Source organism: Haemaphysalis longicornis, unplaced genomic scaffold (assembly GCF_048455015.1).
Source record: "Haemaphysalis longicornis isolate Haplotype H1 unplaced genomic scaffold, Haemaphysalis longicornis Haplotype H1 scaffold_2, whole genome shotgun sequence".
Lineage (NCBI taxonomy): Eukaryota > Metazoa > Arthropoda > Arachnida > Ixodida > Ixodidae > Haemaphysalis > Haemaphysalis longicornis.
The window spans coordinates 27175455-27181940 of NW_027526295.1; the positions used below are offsets into that span (position 1 = coordinate 27175455).

At 51.2% G+C, this 6486-nt stretch overlaps 1 protein-coding gene across 3 annotated transcripts in view; it reads left to right on the forward strand.

Annotated features, from left to right (window-relative positions):
- Nucleotides 1-2500, forward strand: part of LOC144168807 (uncharacterized) — a 42385-nt gene extending 39885 nt beyond the window's left edge. For all 3 annotated transcript variants that reach the window (XR_013322242.1, XM_077697779.1, XM_077697778.1), the window contains exon 4: nt 872-2500. The gene's annotated coding sequence lies outside the window, so the exon portion shown is untranslated. The remainder of the gene's footprint in view (nt 1-871) is intronic.
- Nucleotides 2501-6486: the final 3986 nt, after the last annotated feature.

The window sequence follows — 6486 nt, forward strand, 5'->3', positions numbered from 1 at the left end:
ATGTTGCTAGGAGGACCAAAATGTGGTAGCCTCTACCAGCAACACTGTATGGAGCACTAAACTGTGTTCTTTTGTGCCACTTTATTTGGACCCCTGCCCCTTCATCACGTCTGCAATCTTCATGGCAACAATATTTCCGAGGGAACGGTGGCGAGTGAGTGCTTCTTCCTCCGTGCATTGTTGTTGAAGGTAGTGCTTGAAAATTTCTGCAAATAGGAAAAACGCGCCAATGAGAACCCCGAAAATAGCTAGCTTGAACACTGCTACAAATATATTCAAAACTTTACAGTGATAACGAACAACATATTTGACATTTTAAGCTACGAGTGCCTAGCATCACCCCTAACAATGACTCATCGGCTGCTGTGACTGGCCTTTTGCATTCTATCTCCATTTAGATGGACAGGAGCTCGTAGCATTGTGCAAATATTGCCGATGCTGGAGTGCTTACCAGAGAACTCTGCATATTTCTCCGGATAAACAGACGGCTTGGGGTTCTTCTTGGTTCGGTTGGAGGCAGCCCCTGTAACACTCCTGCCCACGGGGCCTACAATCGAAAATATACGAACGCAGGCCTCACATACAAATACACTGGCCTTCAGGCACGCCATCATGTGATCGAAGGCCGCCTCGGGAATGGACACGCCGTGTCCAGGGCAAACCTGACAAATTAAGACAACATAAAACGAATATTACAACAGCTTAATACTACATTTTAAGCAGCGGCGTGCAGACTTACTTCTGGACAGAGGCCTTGAGTATATATCCTGCACCATTTAGATCCATTCTTTGCTCTCAGAATTTTCCAATTTATGGCTGCACTTCACCCAGTTTCTGGTCTGCCCTTTTCAACCCGTTCTTGAACTTGTAGGGACGCAGCCCCTACGTGCACCTGGGGAGGCTGCAGTGCGTGCCCGTCGAATACCGATAGTGGCGTCAGTGCATCATGTGCCTGTGCGTGCGTGTGCGATGGACAGTGAGCTGCAACGAACATGTGTAGGGCAACCAAACCCGGAGCATGCGCCCAACCAACCGAGTGGCTTTAAAGCTGCGCTCACAAGAGGAGTGATGCGACTGCGCACCGGGGGACACGCGAGAGCAGCTGCGGCCGCGGGCGGCCGCGAGCCTCGACCATGACGCCCAGACAGTAAGAAGCAACCAGCGTCCGCGGCGGACGCTCTTCACTTGACGTCGGCACAAGTGACTGAAGACGTCGTCGTGAGTGTACAGCACCATGCTGTAACTTTCTGGACAAGCAGTGCTTCAACCGCCGCAAGGTTTTCTTTATGCGCTTTCAGTGCTTGCTTGCTGTACTCTTTTCATATTGCCTCCTAACTTCCTTTGTTTGTTTTTTCCTGCCTTGGTTTTCCCGGAATAAACCGGTGATTCGTTCTCATGCGGATCGGTGTTACTTCGTCGGGCGGGTTCAGGCTCGCAAACCCTTTTCGCTCGAAGGGGCATCCTTCACCGGCGCCCAACATGATTTCTTTGTTTTTTATTTCCAGGTATCGTCTTAGAGCCGTGACTCGCCCCGCGAGCTGCACTGCCTCCTGCATGTCGGAATGCTTGCAGAATGCTTCCGAAGTGTGTATGCTTTGTTCGGTTCGCTAACCTTTTTTTTACGCAGCAGTGACCGGCGGATTAAGCGCCCCAAAAGCCGGCCGTGTGTACTTTGCGAGCATCACTTGGCCAGCGGAGGATGCTTCCAATCGTCTACCACAAGCCAACGCTCAACGACGAAGCTGTCGTGAAAAAAGAGCGGCCGAAAGTTGCGCACCAAATCCTGTGAGTGACTCGCCACAGAATTCGCGCTTATCGACAAGGTGTAACCGCTGATTAAGCGTGCGCGCCCACTTCGAAGCATTTTTTATTTCTGCGCTGGTCAGAAAGGTTGTATTTCAGGCCGGGTTGACTGTATTTTGCAGCTACAACTATGTCGACGGACGAGAATGTTGCTCCTCAGTTAAACGAAAATGCCCTCGCACTTCTCCCGGAAAGTACTGCACAGACTGAACCGCTATCAGACAACAGAAAGCGAATTCTTGACTTGATGGCCCAACTCTTAGCATCGAAGGCCGAATTTGAAAAGCAACTGCTGTCGCTTCAGGCTAGCAAGCTTAACACTGAGGAACACTTAACACTTTCGTGTAAGAGTTGGTACTGCCCTTTCAGATGTTTTTGTGCAGGAAAATGGTGTGCCTCAAGGTGGCGTTTTGAGTTGTACGTTGTTCATAGTCAAGATGAACTCACTTCGAAAGGCGTTGCCACGAACCATTTCCTGTACAATATATGTAGATGATGTCCAAATATCTTTTAAGTCGTGTAATATGTCAATTTGCGAACGCCAAGTCCAGCTTGGTGTTAATAAGCTAGCTGGCTGGGCTGATCAGAACGGTTTTGAGCTAAACCCAGTTAAGAGCACTTGTGTTGTGTTCTCCAAAAGGCGTGGGATCAGGCCAGATCCAGACATCAAACTGAATGGTGTCTCGATACCGGTCAAAAAAGAACACAAGTTCCTTGGTATAGTCCTTGATGAAAAACTTTCCTTTATCCCTAATATCAAACAACTAAAACAAAAATGTATTAAAACACTGAAACTAAGAAACTAAGGACAACTCTTGCACGTACAACATGCCCCTGTTGACGGACTACCAAAGTACAGCTGCACCATCGAAGACTTGGATCACTGCACCTGGGGGTCCGCCACAAACACAATCTGCGAGTTCATCCGCAGATCAACTTGAGTCTTCACGCGCTGTACCATCACATGTGCCACCGAGCCCACCACAGCCGCAAGGTTCGCAGCCACTAAGTCTGGCTCCAGGCTCTGGCACTGAGGAGTGCAGTGTACCGGTAGAGGGAAATGGACTCAATGCCAGGGCCACCACCTGACCGGCCCAGGAGAAATCGCAGACCTCCAGTGCACTTCCAAGATTACATGCAGTGATTCGACAGCTGTCAGGGCTCATACAGACAGTGACTGTATTGGTGATTTCTGCAGACAGGACTGTCTAGTCTAATGATTGTTTGTTCCCCGGGAGGGAAAGATGTAGTGGCTCGCAGAAGCACCAGGCGCCACCATATTATCCGTAGATGCCAACATGTGGCACCACCTCTGTAATATGCGTACACACACACACACACACACACACACACACACACACACACACACACACACACACGATGTGCAGTGCAGTGCATCTGTACAGCCGACATAACTACTTATGCTTACGAACAACCATAGTCCATAGCAGTCATGAAACACTCTATATAACGCCAGCGCATTTGATTACCTGAACAATATTCGCGCTCGTTCATAGTGCTTTGTTTGTAAGATACGCAGTCTCAGACGATTGTGTACAGGATAAAAACGCATCGTTGCTCCGATTGTACTACCACCCAGAGCAACCTGCGAAACCACTCCGAAAGGATACCTTCCGTTGTCATTAGAGTGAACTAGAATGTGAGTTGTAACACCAGCTACGTAGGCCTCGCGTTTAACGTCGGGTGAGCCCATGTTCACAGCCAGAAAAAGAACCCTTGTAGCTTGTCACCACTGCTGTCGTAGAACAAAGCCACTCAAATTCCATCAGGGAGATTTTACACAGACACACATCACACCAGCAACAAATAAAGCCAGGACGTTCTCGGCAGGAGATAGGTGACGACGATACGAGTAAAAACAGCCCACCATGACTTCCTCCTGCACAAATGACGACTTGGCAAGACACACACGGCGCAGACGACTTTAGAGCCTTATGATGTACTACATTCGTACAGTTCCTATACAAACTTCGTGGGACGAATCGCACACATCAGATAACGCCATTGTTTCTTTTTTTTTTTTTTACGGGTGCTTTCTACCACTAGTGCCACTAGTAGGCGCTCGTGGCGCATCCGCCCCACTTTCGTTAATGCGTGGAACGTTTCGATGCAAATGCTTACACGCGCAGCAATATTTTTACTTTTTATAAGTATCCTTATTACTACTTAATGCATAAACGGCTTCTGCGTATTTGTTTTTTGTTTTTTATTTTTGTGTGACGTCACCGGAAGTTTTGGTGTTACGGCGTTTTGGAGACGGAAACACGCGTTGGCCATTGGCTGCCCGAGAACAGGCGGCAAGCATGGACAATGCACCTTTTATTACCGTCAAGGTTGCCGGCCTGAGCGGCCCTGCTTGACACTGGAGCAACGGTTTCTGTGTTCGGGGACCTTGTTGGAGAATGGTGCTCTCCGAGGAAGATCAAATTCCGGCACGTAAGCACCAGTATCAGAGCAGCTTCAGACCAGGTTGTGCCGATTACAACGGCAGCGAAACTGACTGTAATCGTTGATGGCCGCAAACACAGGGGGGGGGGGGGGGGGGGGGGGGTTTGTGCCTTCCCGGCCTTTCCTGTCCAGCCATTCTGGGCCGTGATTTTATGGCCAGAACAGGGTTAGTGCTTGACGTGAAGGCCGGAAACTACCACTATGGGCCTGGAACGCCGCTAAACAGCTTTGCGGCAGGACCATCAGCATCGCTGTCAGGGTTGCTGACAGCGGAAACCACCGTGGGAAAGGTTGAAACCGGTTTGCAAGCAACCTTGCTGTCGTTCGCAGGACCAGTGGAGGAACAATCGCGTCTCGCAGCAGTACTACAACCCTTTCCAGCCATGTTCACGGAAGCCCCTGGTACGGTGAACATCTTGGAACACCACATCGAGACGGGAGGTGCGCGTCCACTACGGTTCAACCGCAGGCCCTTGAGCGTCCACAAACAACCACAGCTGGATGGAGCCCTGCAGGAGATGGTAAATACAGGAGCTGTAAGGGCATCAAAAAGCCCGTGGGCATTTCCGATTGTGTTGGCGGATAAGAAAGACGGTAGTGTACGCATGTGCGTAGACTAGAGACGTCTAAAACCCGCCGCGGTGGCTCAGTGGCTAAGGCGTTGCGCTGCTGAGCACGAGGTCGCGGGTTCGATTCCCGGCCGCGGCGGCCGCTTTTCTGATGGAGGCAAAAAGCAAAAAAACGCCCGTGTGTACGAGATTTCGGCGCACGATAAAGATCCCCAGGTGGTCAAAATTAATCCGGAGCCCTCCACTACGGCGCGCCCCATCGCCTGCGTTGCCTCGGCGCGTTAAACCCCACAATCAAATCAATCTAGAGACGTCTAAACGCGATAACCACGAGAGACTCGTATCCCTTTCCATCCATAGATGCGGTTATATACGCGCTAGGCTCAGCAAAGGTTTTCACCACACTCGACTGCAGTAGAGGTTTTCTACAGATCCCTGTAGCGGAAAAGGACATTGAGAAAACAGCGTTCACTTGTACCAGGGGGCTGTTCGAATTCGTCAGGCTACCTTTCGGGTTGTCGAATTCCCCAGCGACTTTCCAGCGCATGATGGACATCGTGCTGGGGGATGCAAAATTCAACTACGCGATGGCGTACATGGATGACGGGTTTGTGTTTTCAGACAACCTCGAGGATCACGTTGTTCACTTGCAGACTGTGTTGCAGCGCATGCAGAATGCGGGCCTCACAGTAAGCCCTCGTAAGGTACAAGTGGCTGCCAGCAGGATCGAGCTCCTGGGCTTCGTGGTAGACCAAGGTTCAGTCCGGCCAAACGAGGAGAAGCTCAAGGCAATCTTGCACTTCCCGAAACCAGAGAACGTCAAAAGCCTGCAGCGCTTCCTGGGTATGGTCGGCTTCTACAGGCACTTCATTCCCAACTGTACAGACTTGGCACGGCCCCTTCACCAGCTCCTAAGGAAGGGCGCCAAGTGGTCATGGACGACTTCAGAGGAGCAGGCGTTTCAGGCACTATCAACAGCCATCGCCAGCACCACAAGCCTGCGGTTGCCAGATCTTAACCGCCCCTTTGTTGTTCAAACCGACGCAAGTGAGTACGGCATAGGGGCCGTTTTGCTACAGGAGCATGGCGGCAAACTTTACCCTCTGGCGTTCACCAGCCGCACTCCCTCAGCGGCCAAACAAAACTATTCAGTGACGGAGAAAGAGTGTCTTGCCATTGTGTTCGCCCTCGAAAAGTTCAACATGTATTTGGATGGCGCAGATTTCACGCTACAGACTGACCACCAAGCACTGTCATGGTTGGCACAACTTCAGAACCCTGCAGGTCGCCTCGCACGCTGGGCGCTAAACCTGCAGAAGTATCACTACAAAGTGGAATACAAGAAGGGCACCAGCAACAAAACCGCAGACGCCTTGTCTCGCGCACCCCTACCAGCACAACAGCAACCAGAACCACAGGTCTTTGCTGTTACAACGCCGTCAGAAGCCTGGGGAACCCTGGTAGGCCGCCAGGAGATGCTTCAAGCGCAGCAGGCCGACAAGCAGTGCAAGCGCATTTGGGAGTCGATTACGGCCGCAGAGAACGTCAATACTATGGCGGCCCGGGCCCCGGACTACGACTGCTACGTCGAAAGCCAGGACGGCTTGCTACTGCGGTACATTCCAAGCGCAGACACCGACAGTGG